This window comes from Ptychodera flava, chromosome 20 (assembly GCF_041260155.1).
Source record: "Ptychodera flava strain L36383 chromosome 20, AS_Pfla_20210202, whole genome shotgun sequence".
Lineage (NCBI taxonomy): Eukaryota > Metazoa > Hemichordata > Enteropneusta > Ptychoderidae > Ptychodera > Ptychodera flava.
This window is the reverse complement of record NC_091947.1, coordinates 10,641,908-10,654,403: the sequence shown is the minus strand read 5'-3', so window position 1 is coordinate 10,654,403 and position 12,496 is coordinate 10,641,908. Positions and strand designations below refer to the sequence as shown.

At 40.1% G+C, this 12,496-nt stretch overlaps 1 protein-coding gene across 4 annotated transcripts in view; it reads right to left on the bottom strand.

Moving 5' to 3' along the window:
* Positions 1-9,114, bottom strand: part of LOC139120015 (polycomb group RING finger protein 5-A-like) — a 42,444-nt gene extending 33,330 nt beyond the window's left edge. For 2 of the 4 annotated variants that reach the window (XM_070684009.1, XM_070684013.1), the window contains exon 1: positions 8,921-9,113. The gene's annotated coding sequence lies outside the window, so the exon portion shown is untranslated. Of the gene's footprint in view, positions 1-8,920 lie in introns of all 4 variants that reach the window. The other 2 variants (XM_070684014.1, XM_070684011.1) reach the window with 2 other exon arrangements.
* Positions 9,115-12,496: the final 3,382 nt, after the last annotated feature.

The window sequence follows — 12,496 nt, the reverse complement described above, 5'->3', positions numbered from 1 at the left end:
TCCGTATAAATTCACCAGCTCTCACCTTTATAGCTAAGAACTATCGCACATTAACCTAATTTGCAGTGAACGTGCAGTACAAAAGAAAGTTTGAAAAATGTGGATGCGGGTCGAAAGAAAGTGGCGGGAAAGAGCACACGGCTGAAAATTGAAGACACTGTGTTATTTTCCTCTCTGTAAATTCGTTTCCCCTAGGGCGTAATAAGATTTTTCTAAAACGTGACAATCCCGCAATTCTTCTAGACAGACCAGGCATAGCCGGCTCGCACCATTTCACGCTTGCGTGCCTGCTTGCTTGGTCTATGAGCCAGAAGTCAGAACCACTGAACAGGAGGTGAGACTATCCGAAGAGCGATAGGTCTCAAAATCAGACACTGGACTATTTCAGCGTTCTGATAATATCTTTAAATGCCATCACATCTTGAATAGCCAGCCTGAGAATTTTTTCCTCTCCTGCTTTTAACTACAAAGGTGTTCGGTCGGCAATTTGGTTCTCACGGTATGGGCGTGTTGACGGGGTAGCATGAACAAACGGATACACATTATCTAAGTGTTAAGGTGGCCTCCACACTACAATGCAGACATTGCCCCATTGTGATTGGATAACGGCAGGTATAGGTACAGACAATAATAATTCCAGAAGACTGCTAGAATTGCTAGAATGTCTTCAGTTCTGCTCCACTGATTTTTACATGCCAATTTATTCACACAACTTTGAACCAAGCTTTCAGGACCAAAAAAAAAAGTCGTCGCCGTTTATTCGCCCCCTTTTCATGAAATCATCAACGCTTTTGTTCGGGCTGGGTTCGTTTGTCAACGGTGCGTTTTAGGCGGGCGCCAGCAAAAGTGAGGCACCGATATCTGTCGCGGACCTATTTTTGTTGAGTACTGCTAACTATCTTTCAGTCTTGCTAAAAAGTGTTCAACCCGAAAAGGTCTATAGGCATTGGGTCTTTGCATCGCATGATATGTGCAATATTGCACGGTAAACATAGGTATTTGGGTCAATGTAAGCATGGAGGTACAGTAACAGTTCTCGCTTAACAAACTCAGCGAGAGCTAACTAAGCGAGAACGTTTACGAACTCCACGGATGAAAATGGCTGCGGATATCTACCGATAAAACTATAGATACCTACTACAATAAATATCAAAGAGCGGATCAAACTCACCACATGTTGGTGAGCTGATATCGCCAGAGGCATATTGTAGTTGACTGCACACACGGCTGTTCATAGATCACATTTACAATCTGGTTTCTCATACTAATTTATCACCGACGCCTCTTCCATAAATACGCTCGTAAGTGTCACGACATTTACTGATGACCATTTTATAATATCTTCGACAACATGCACGTAGGAACATACCTAGAAGTAACTGTTTAAGGTATTCTGGGAGACAAACTTCTTTGGGGGTGGAGATAAACGGGGACTCAAAAGTTGTGACAACGGTATTGTTATGTAGGTCATTTCCCCCACACTCATCGACCTGAGTTCAATTAGTCTAGAACATTCTCAAGGTCACTGCCCTTGATGACCTCACAACCTTGAATTCAATTAGTCATGTTTGGAATGTTCTGGAAAGTTGATTAGTTGTGTAAGGGAGATAATTTTAGAACAGTAATTAGCATGTCAATAAAAGTTCTAGATTGTTCTATATGCCTTTATAAAAGGGACGTGCACAGCTTCCAGTCAGACTTTTGGGATCGTGTCTCTTGTGTGTACTAAACTCCAGCAGTAGTCATTCTCAAGACTTTTCAAGGCCTTCACTGTCAACGCTGGATTTATACTGTGGACTTTGTGCAGCTTCAAGCCTGCAAGCCAAAGGACTGTTCATTCATCCGACTGACTGTTACAACTCTGAGACTGGAGCTTTGCCGTCCCAGCTGAGATAAGTAGTCTGTACACTTTTAAAGCTTGTACTCTATCCCTGACTTAGCAATTAGTTTTATTTTCGTAATAAATTTTGTTTAAACGTTAACTGCTGAGTTCACCCTTTTGTTCGTTTTCTCTGCACGTAACAAAATTGGGGGCTCGTCCGGGAGACGAATATTTTGAGCCGTTTGACAACATTTTGCCTACCTTTTCAAAACTACTGTATACTGTGAACTCAGCGAAATTCAATCATGGCGGAATTCAAGCCAGACGAATTTATGGATGACCTTGATCAGGACACATTTAATTCCCTCAGAAAAGACAACCTCATAGCACTGGCCAATTTCCTTAAAGTAGATGTCAAAAGATCTATGCGCAAGCGAGAAATACAGTTCAAGATTGCAAAACATTTAGTTAATTCTGGCCATTTTGAGGAGTCTGCCTTAAAAGATTATGAGCCTGAGTCTTCCTTCGAACTCAAAAAATTGGAATTAGAAATACAGGCAGATTTCGAGCTAAAAAAATTGGCATTAGAAAAAGAAAAAGAATTACAAATGAAAGAAAAAGAATTACAAATGGAAAAGGAGAGACAGGCATTAGAAAAAGAAAAAATACAAATGCAGTTAGAAATGGAAGAAAGACAGAAAGAGAGGGAATTGGAAATGAAAGAAAAAGAATTGCAAATGGAAGAAAGACAAAGGGAGAAAGAAAGAGAGGAAAAAGAAAAGGAAGAGAATTAGCAGAACACCGACTGCAGTTAGAAATAAAACGTTTAGAGCTTGGACAGTCAGGAAAATTCTTCCCTTCAGACAAGTTTGACATCACTAAGCATTTCAGGTAGTTCCCTTTCCAAGAAAAGGATGTTGATAAATATTTCCTTCATTTTGAGAAAATTGCTCAGAGTCTGAATTGGCCTAAGGAGTCCTGGTCTATGCTTTTGCAGAGTGCTTTGGTGGGTAAAGCCAGAGAAATTTACATTCAGTTGTCAGTAGAGCAGGCTTCAAATTATGATTCTGTGAAGGAATTAATTCTCAAGGGCTATGAGTTGGTGCCTGAAGCTTACCGTCAGAAATTTAGGGATTGTGAGAAGGTGAAGGATCAAACTTATGTTGAATTTGCTCGAACAAAAGAACAACTGTTTGATCGTTGGTGTTCTTCTGAAAAGGTCAGTCAGAATTATGACAAATTACGACAGCTTGTTTTGATTGAGGAATTTAAAAGGTGCATTCGGAGTGACATCAAGACGTTTATCAATGAACAAAAGGCAGATACATTGAGGTTGCTGCACGTTTGGCCGATGATTATTCATTGACCCACAAATCTTCATTTCTCAGCAAACCATCCCAGTCCTTTTCCTACAGAAACAATGCAGGTAAATTTAACTCCTCCTTTTCGTCCAAGAATTTTTCAAAGGAGAGTAGAAAATCAAATGACAACAGTTCACAAAATTCAAGTAACACTTCCACATCATCAGATCCCAAGTCTCAATCTCCTTCTGACAAACAGTTCGGTACACTTTCTTGTAATTATTGCAAGAAAGACGGCCATTTAATGTCAGATTGTTTCAAATTGAAAAGAAAACGTGAAGGTCAAAGTGGTCAAAGTGGATCTAAGCCCACCGGCTTTATTTCTTCATCAACTCAATTAGAGTCTAATAATGTGTGCAACACATTTTCTGAGGTTAAACCCCTCTTATCTCCAATTAATGAGGTCAAGGTCAATTCTTCTCAAGATAGCATTATGGGTATTTTCGAACCATTTATTCATAATGGTTTTATATCACTTTCTAGTGATTTCTCTTCTGCTACCCCTGTCAAAATTTTAAGAGATACCGGGGCTTCCCAGTCTCTTTTGTTGGCAGATACCCTGCCGTTTTCTGAAAAGTCATTTCAGGTTCTAAAGTTCTTATTAAGGGGGTAGATTGTAATGACTACATTCCTGTTCCTCTCCATAATGTCTATTTGTCTTCGGACTTTGTTTCTGGACCTGTGGCTTTAGGTATTAGGCCTTTTTTGCCTTTTGAAGGGATTCACCTTCTTCTTGGAAACGACCTTGCTGGGGACAAGGTCATTACTAATCCACTTGTGACTGATAATCCTAGTTTAGATCAGGATCCAGAGCCAATTGAACAAGAGATACCCGATTTATTCCTTCATGTGCTATTACTCGAGCCATGTCAAAGAAAACTTCTGGGAATCAAAATACTCTCAAAAATAATGTCACAGATGTTGACTTAAATGACACCTTTCTCAGTCAGGTGTTTGACACGGATCATTCCGTTATCCCTCGTGGATTTGAAACTTCCAGTAAAACTTCTGCTGACCAAAGTCAGACATTTTCTAGATCAAATCTCATTGCAGAACAACACAAAGACCAGATATTTTGTCTTTGTTGACAGGGTAGATGATGAAGGTAAAACTTCAGATAGCTCTGTTTCCTATTATACAAAATCTGGTATTCTCATGCGTAAATGGAGACCTCCAGACGTTTTGGTTGATGACGATTGGGCTATAAAACATCAAATTGTGGTTCCAAAGCCCTACCATGCTGAAATATTGCGCCTGGCCCATGAAACCCCCTGGGCTGGTCACTTAGGAGTCAGGAAAACTTATCATAAAATTCTCAGTCACTTTTATTGGCCTAATCTCAGGCAGGATGTAGCACATTTCTGTAAAACTTGTCACACATGTCAAGTGGTAGGAAAGCCAAATCAGACCATTCCAAAGGCCCCTTTACAGCCAATTCCTGCATTTCAAGAACCATTTGTAGGATACTAATAGACTGTGTTGGGCCCCTACCAAAAACAAGATCAGGAAATGAGTACATGCTGACAATAATGTGTACATCAACTCGGTTCCCCGAAGCCATACCACTGAGAAATATAAAGACAAAGACTATAGTGAGAGCTTTAGTCAGATTTTTCACTTTATTTGGCCTCCCTAAATGTGTCCAGTCCGATCAAGGCTCCAACTTTATGTCTGGTATTTTCAACAAGTAATGGATCAGCTAGGCATTAAACAGTATAGGTCATCCGCCTATCATCCAGAAAGTCAGGGTGCTCTTGAGCGATTTCATCAAACTTTGAAAAACATGATTAGGACCTACTGTTTTGACACAGAGAAGCAGTGGGATGAAGGAATTCATTTTCTGCTCTTTGCTGTTAGAGAGTCAATTCAGGAGTCTCTTGGTTTTAGCCCATTTGAGCTTGTATTTGGACATACAGTCCGTGGCCCACTTAAGCTCGTTAAAGAGAAATTCCTATCAGACGATGATGATTGTCTGAATATTTTGCAATATGTGTCAGATTTTCGTACAAAACTCTCTAAAGCATGTGAATTAGCCAGAGAAAATCTTGAGTCATCTCAGCAGTCAATGAAAACCAAATATGATAAAAGCACCTCAAAACGGAAGTTTGAACCAGGTCAAAAAGTTCTTGTTCTACTTCCGGTTCCTGGCAAACCACTCCATGCTCGTTACTTTGGGCCATACCTAATTGATAAGAAATTGAGTGATTTAAATTACATCATAATAACACCTGACAGGCGAAAACAAAAACAGCTATGTCACATAAATATGCTTAAGCCATATTTTGATAGGGATAATCCTACTATAACTCAGCCTGTCAGTGCAGTCAGTTCAAACCATTATGAAGATAGTGATACTGAAACTGACTTGAGTGAAAATACTCTAAACTCAAAGCTGGGCTCGGTCAAGCTTCAGAACTCAGAAATCCTGGAGAAGCTGGAGTCTACAAAGTTGGCACACCTCCAGCCAGAACAACAACAACAGGTGAAAGAACTGCTCCAGAATATAAACACCTGTTTCAAGATGTTCCAACGAGGACAAACGTCATCTATCACGACGTTGATGTTGGGGACAGTAAGCCTGTAAAACAGCATCCATACAGACTGAATCCAACAAAAGCGAAATATCTCCAGGAAGAAGTCAAATACCTGCTGGACAATGACTTTATTGAACCCAGTAAAAGTAACTGGAGTTCGCCGTGCATACTTGTTCCCAAATCAGATCACAGTTATCGTATGTGCACGGACTTTAGGAAGGTCAACACTTTACAAAGACAGACACTTTCCCAATCCCGAGGATTGATGACTGCATCGACCGAGTGGGAAAAGCCAAGTATGTGACGAAATTTGACCTACTGAAGGGATTTTGGCAAGTCCCTCTGACGGATCGTGCTCGTGAAATATCCGCCTTTGTTACACCAGACGGATTGTTCCAGTACAAGGTGATGCCATTCGGAATGAAGAACTCTCCGGCAACGTTCCAACGGATGATCAACGACGTCATATCCGGGCTAGACGGGTGTGCAGCTTACGTTGACGACGTAGTCCTGTATAGTGACACCTGGGAGGAACACATCAAGCTCATGCGGAAGTTCTTTGAGAGACTGAGCAAAGCAATGTTGACTGTCAACCTTGCCAAATCTGAGTTTGGTTGGGCTAGGGTAACTTACCTCGGACATACTGTAGGACAGGGTGAGGTAAAACCTGTTGATGCCAAAATCAGTGCCATTTCAAGTTTTCCCATACCAAACTGCAAACGACAACTGATGCGCTTTCTCGGTATGGCTGGTACTACAGAAAATTCTGTCCAAATTTCTCCACAATTACTGAGCCTTTGACTAACTTACTTAAAAGAAAGTAAAGTTTGTTGGTCAGAGCAATGCCAACAGGCATTTGATACATTAAAGCCATACTGCAAAGTGCCCCAGTGTTGTCTGCACCAGATTTCACTTTGCCATTCAAATTAGCTGTAGATGCTAGTGATACGGCTGCTGGTGCTGTTTTATTGCAAGAGGATAGTCATGGTATAGATCATCCTGTTTGCTATTTTTCACGCAAATTTAACAAATCTCAGAGAAACTACTCTACAATTGAAAAAGAGTGTTTATCTTTGATATTAGCTTTACAGCATTTTGAAGTTTATGTTACTTCTTCAAATCAGCCAATAGTGGTTTATATTGATCACAACCCTCTTGTTTTTCTGCAGAAATTTAAAGGCAAAAATCAGAGATTGCTAAGATGGAGTTTAATGTTACAGGAGTTTAATCTTGATATTAGACATATCAAAGGCAGAGACAATTTAATTGCAGACTGTCTCTCTCGTATTTAGAGTTTATTGTTGTTCACTTTCAAGAAATTTTACTTTAGAGTAAAAAAAAAATTTGAGTACTTAAATCTTTTTCAAGATTACATTTGTAAAAGAAAGATTTTTCTTTGAAAAATTTCTTTTTTGAAGAGGGGGTGTGTTATGTAGGTCATTTCCCCCACACTCATCATGACCTGAGTTCAATTAGTCTAGAACATTCTCAAGGTCACTGCCCTTGATGACCTCACAACCTTGAATTCAATTAGTCATGTTTGGAATGTTCTGGAAAGTTGATTAGTTGTGTAAGGGAGATAATTTTAGAACAGTAATTAGCATGTCAATAAAAGTTCTAGATTGTTCTTATATGCCTTTATAAAAGGGACGTGCACAGCTTCCAGTCAGACTTTTGGGATCGTGTCTCTTGTGTGTTACTAAACTCCAGCAGTAGTCATTCTCAAGACTTTTCAAGGCCTTCACTGTCAACGCTGGATTTATACTGTGGACTTTGTGCAGCTTCAAGCCTGCAAGCCAAAGGACTGTTCATTCATCCGACTGACTGTTACAACTCTGAGACTGGAGCTTTGCCGTCCCAGCTGAGATAAGTAGTCTGTACACTTTTAAAGCTTGTACTCTATCCCTGACTTAGCAATTAGTTTTATTTTCGTAATAAATTTTGTTTAAACGTAAACTGCTGAGTTCACCCTTTTGTTCGTTTTCTCTGCACGTAACAGTATGACTTTGAGGTATTCGGGACACGCCTCTTGCCTCGAGTAACTAACCTAATCCAGCTCACCATGGCATAACATCACATTTCATGATTGCCTTACCAGATGGACCCACGTGACATGGTTAATTCTCGGAATCATGTCGTCTGTTGCACGGCCACAGGGCACTTTACTTGGCACGGTTGTCAGAGTACGAGTCGAGGATCGCGTCAATACGCCGCGGATCTATGTAGCCCTGGGTGAACCGTCCAGCGGTCGTGTCGATTGGCCAACATGCCTGACATATCGCGCAAAAGCGCCGTAAAGCACAGCTTCTCTGACATAAACCTAAAAAGGAGCTATGCTTCTACTGTCTATTGCTGAAAGCGACCCCGGCGCGGCATAGGAAGACGGCCAAGAGCCTGCTGCAGCACACATCAGTAACACAACACAACGATAAAACCTGACTAGGTTGATCCATGGAGGTAGGAAGAGACCTCCATGGTTGATCCGCCTTCTAAGTTCACGATGCAACAATCACTACCGAAGCATTCAAGCAGCGCGGTCAGTAATAACACAGTCTGCGTGACGCGAGATTCTTCTTAAAGGTATAATGCTCATCCGAAGGTGTAATTCACTATGTGCCACTTTTCGTCGATAAGCCATCGCACGATTGTTGAGCGTATCCGATTCGAAACACAGCACCTCTCTCGGCAGGAAGGCACTTCCACAACTGACAACCATATAGCCGAATAAGCTAGCTAAGGATCATCCAAAATCTGCTTCAAAATACTTGTAAACATCCGGGGTAAACATCTCCGAAGAGAGTTGGTTATAGACACACAAATCAGTCGCTCAGTCTGTTCCACAGCCGATTCATGGCGTTTTAAGTGTATACCTCTTAATGGTTGACGTATTGTGCACAGCCGACAGACCTGCTAAGCCAATTTCAAATTAACGCTAACACGTGTACTAAATTGATGTTGTTTACCGTACGGCGTTGCCGCATATCGCAGCGTGCCGTACCGGTTATGACTAACAATTTGATGGGCAGTAGGAGCACTGCGCTGTTAAGCATTTGTTAACGCCTGACAATCCACTGCACTTCACAGCGCCGTGTCCTGGTTTAACCCCCGCACAAATGTTAGCGCAGTTTATTAAAAGTGATAGTCTTCCGTGAGAAACAGCGTATCCACGACCGCAGCACAATGCTACGTTATTCCGTACTTACCACAAATATCTGGCTACAGCCTCGAAATAGGAAGTTTACTCTTCAAACCGCAGACCGCACTGACAAAATACAAATCAACGCGTCACACAGTAACAAGTCTGTTAAACGCGGCTTGAGCGACTCATAAAAACGAGCCCGTGTTCAACGCATCGCCAGTGTCGGGCAGCAACGCCACAACTATCGGGAGCGATTCCCGGATATTGCGTCACTGGTTTATTGGTTTATTATTCTCATTTGTCACATGTTGGTCATGTGATCTCCCCTGAGCGTATCAATCAGTTTAGTCGCCGCTATTGGGTCGCTATCGGACTATGATAATGCGAACTGTAAAACGCAATTATGATATGAGAACGGACATTCATACGCCGCGTAAGATGACACGCATGCGATGCTTGACCTGATGGTACGTGTGCAAGTGGCGTCGAAACGGATATCAGCGCTCCCCTGTAATTTAATTCCATCGCAGACACACATCCCCAGATTTGCAGGAGTCAATAGTGCTTTCATTGCTCCGAGCAATCGGGAAAATTTGTTCGAGTTGAACATGTTTAACCCGTGGGCGAGTAGAAACCGAGTGCGAAAACAAATGCCGGAGCGACTCTCGCTTTTCATTCGGATGATATATTCAGATATGGCACATTTGACATTATGATCGTCAAATAACAATGACCTTGATATTGTCATGGTTAATTTATTCAAGGACGCCCGAATAAGGCTGTTCAAATTATGCATAAAGTGCTACTTCTCAAGAGAAAAAAATAAAAAATTCAACTGACAAAAACTATCTATATTGCTTAAAACCCATAAAAGAGCGCTGAAATTGATCCTACACTGATGGATTTGAAGTCGTTGCAATCTTTCGGTGAATTTGAAACATTTGCCCAAATTCTTGTCACCACACCAGTGGATTAGATTTTGAATTGGCATGCATCGTGATCAAAGAGCGCATGTACATACTTGACAACGTGATTATGAGAACAATCGATGGGCGATAGAAATCTAACGGCGAGAAAATTGGATTTCACGACAATAATGGCCATTTACCGCTGTGTGTATAGCTTGGATTTGAAGAGAGCTTAGATCATTGGATTCTTCGACTCAACGCTGAACGACAGTAATTGCGATCCGTTTCTATGAGGCGTAAGGCCGGTGCTAATTTTGATAGCGTCGACAGATATCAATACCACTATTGAAGCTCCGTTGCAGTAACTTTTGATGCTATGCCATTTTCCCTTGGTTTAGCGCGTTTGGAAGTAGCGGTTTATTTTCTATCGCCAAAAATCGTAATTATAACGAAATACCCATCGTCCACCATGTTGAGATAGCCTGAGCCGTTATGTGTGTAATGCTCAATTTTGTCTTTTATTACTGAATTCTGGTAACCGACTGCAGTTCGTTTCGTTTTTCAACAATTATTACAAAAGTGTAAACGATCTATTTTGTAGGCAAAGACTTTGCATTTCAACACAAAGGGATAAATAAAAACATAAAGTGTCTTATTCAACATAACTTAGGAATATAAATAAAAAACAAAGTTGTTTTTATGGGATAAAGGTTATGAATATAACGTTAAAAGTTACAGCTATTGTAGCTCTGCCTTATATGTTGCAAGAGTCCGATAATTATTTATTATTCTTTCTTATTAACGCAAGGAGCGTCATCTTTCTCATACTGGGCAGGATAATATATATATATATATATATATATATATATATATATATATATATATATATATATATATATATATATATATAAGGTCAATACGATTACGCTATTTTCAGTCCTTGAAAATCATTGTGTAGAGTAAAATTGGGTTTCAATTGAATAATAAAAATCTCAGGTAAAAATATAATCTTAATGATGTTGAAAATTTAATTACATGTGCTTCAAACCATCCAATTAACTCCTTAAGCATTAGCATATTTAAGTGGTGCGCTGTTGAATTTTTTGAAACAATTTCATGTATAGGAAGAGCGTTGTTCATTAAATTAATGCTGGGTTAATACCTAATAGAGAAACCTTCATTTTGCGAGAGCTGTTCGGTATCCCAAGGTACTGTGATGACATTGGTAATTCAACCTTGCTACACTCTAGACTACACTGTCACCTCACATTTAAAAATATCCAGTCTCATATATCAGTGATTTAGAATTCAAGGTTTACCTCGATGAGACGGTGTCCCGGTGAGGGACTTAATACGGAGCTCTAGCAATTTCATCGCGGTTGTAGACGCTTTATCCTCCCATCTTCCTCCCTGTTGTCTCAGGTTGACGTTAATTATACATTATTTTAACTGTCTTCCCCTGGCTCTGTTTCTTCTAACACACACTTACAAAATAACAAATCTCATATTCAGGTGAATATAATTCTGTTTCCGTAATTTACAACAAATTCCACATTCGCCAAATGTAGTCGTGCTCTAACCGTTTACGCACTGCCGGCACATATTGTTAGCACTTTGTGCTCACCATATGTCGGCGCCTAATATATTTCATCCAGTCACACGTGAAATTCGAACCGAAATGACAGCTTTTTATACAGAGAAGTGATGACATGTGTATGCTTAGGATTGTCTGTGACCATCTGGCTTTTCGTGATGCTTTGGTTCTTCAGTAAAAGGAAAGCATAACCATACATTTCTTCTTGGAGGGTATTCGCCCACTCCTCTGATATTTCCATAGAGTTTTAACAGGTAAACGACACTTTCAAGCATATAATAAAATCGGATAATCTATGAAGGTAACAGGTCTGTCCGGTGGGATTTTTCTGTGAGTGTCCGTATGCGTCTGTGACCGGCTTTTTGTCGCCTCGAGTTAAAAATGTTCCATTCCATGATATGTGTATATAAAGAGACATATATATTATTAGGTTTTAGTGGGTGTACATGCCATAATTCATGTTTGCTTTCATAGTGAACTTCTGATATGAATACTTTTCCATAAATGCCGATCTGATATTGATGACTACCTCACAGAAATACTAGCACGCCACATGGCATAAGACCTCGGCATAAGCGCTCTAATCGGTCGTCATACCTTGTATATTTAGCAAATGTTGGCAAAAAAGTTCTACATCGAAGGAGCATTTGCACAAATATTTAGACATAGAGAATGTTTACTTTCTCTGAGCATGATATACTTAAAAGTGTTGGCGGGCTCTTTTTGCATCTAATCCGTATCCTCATTCTGTCGGCATGATGATATCTTATAAACATCTTCACCAAGTTGGAAGAATAGGAAATTATATGATTGAAAGGTATGCAGTAGAACATCATAAATTAACTCCTAATTAGCATATTTAATGACTGTATTTTAGGAAGTAACCAGAGCAATGGTTGGAATGATCGGCGTAAAGGGTGGGCAAGCATGCAGGGTGTTATTTATGGCTAGATACCGATAGAGCCAATTTACTTTATTGAAACTAGATGCATAATTAGGTATTATCAAGAAAACATACTGTAAAACATCCCAAAAGTAATTGAGCTCACTGCAGATATCAATCGCACATTCTAGAACTCTGCACAACAAGAATATTAACTAAGAAATTAAATGATGTTTTTACTGAACTAATATTAGA